General features: G+C 32.3%; 1 non-coding gene across 1 annotated transcript; it reads right to left on the bottom strand.

The window, feature by feature from the left end:
- Window positions 1–206: 206 nt before the first annotated feature.
- LOC128035725 (small nucleolar RNA R71) lies at window positions 207–313 on the bottom strand. Its single transcript, XR_008192276.1, has one exon. It is a non-coding gene; the product is annotated as a small nucleolar RNA R71 (small nucleolar RNA).

The raw sequence follows: 313 nt of genomic DNA, 5'->3' as shown, positions 1-313 counted from the left end.
AATGTTCCCAAATTGTTTTTAGGGCCCCGTAGGCTCAATTTAAAGATTGTAAGTGTATTTTTACCATGATTAGATTTAATTATTAAATTTTAACATTTAAATTGTATAATTGTTTCTGTTGTGAAGTTAAATGTTCTGCTTTGCTCGGTAATACTCTGTAACCCTAATTGGAATAGAGACAGGTTGGAGGTTTTACAAAAACAGCTAAACTGGGGAATGATATCTCTTCTTTTGCCCAATCTGAGATTGAGACGCTTTATGATACATAAGAGAGATTTAAGGATCTTTTACTAATGTGCCCTCATTATGGTTT

The sequence above is a fragment of the Gossypium raimondii genome, chromosome 12 (assembly GCF_025698545.1).
Source record: "Gossypium raimondii isolate GPD5lz chromosome 12, ASM2569854v1, whole genome shotgun sequence".
NCBI lineage: Eukaryota > Viridiplantae > Streptophyta > Magnoliopsida > Malvales > Malvaceae > Gossypium > Gossypium raimondii.
This window is presented reverse-complemented; position numbering and strand designations above follow the sequence as displayed.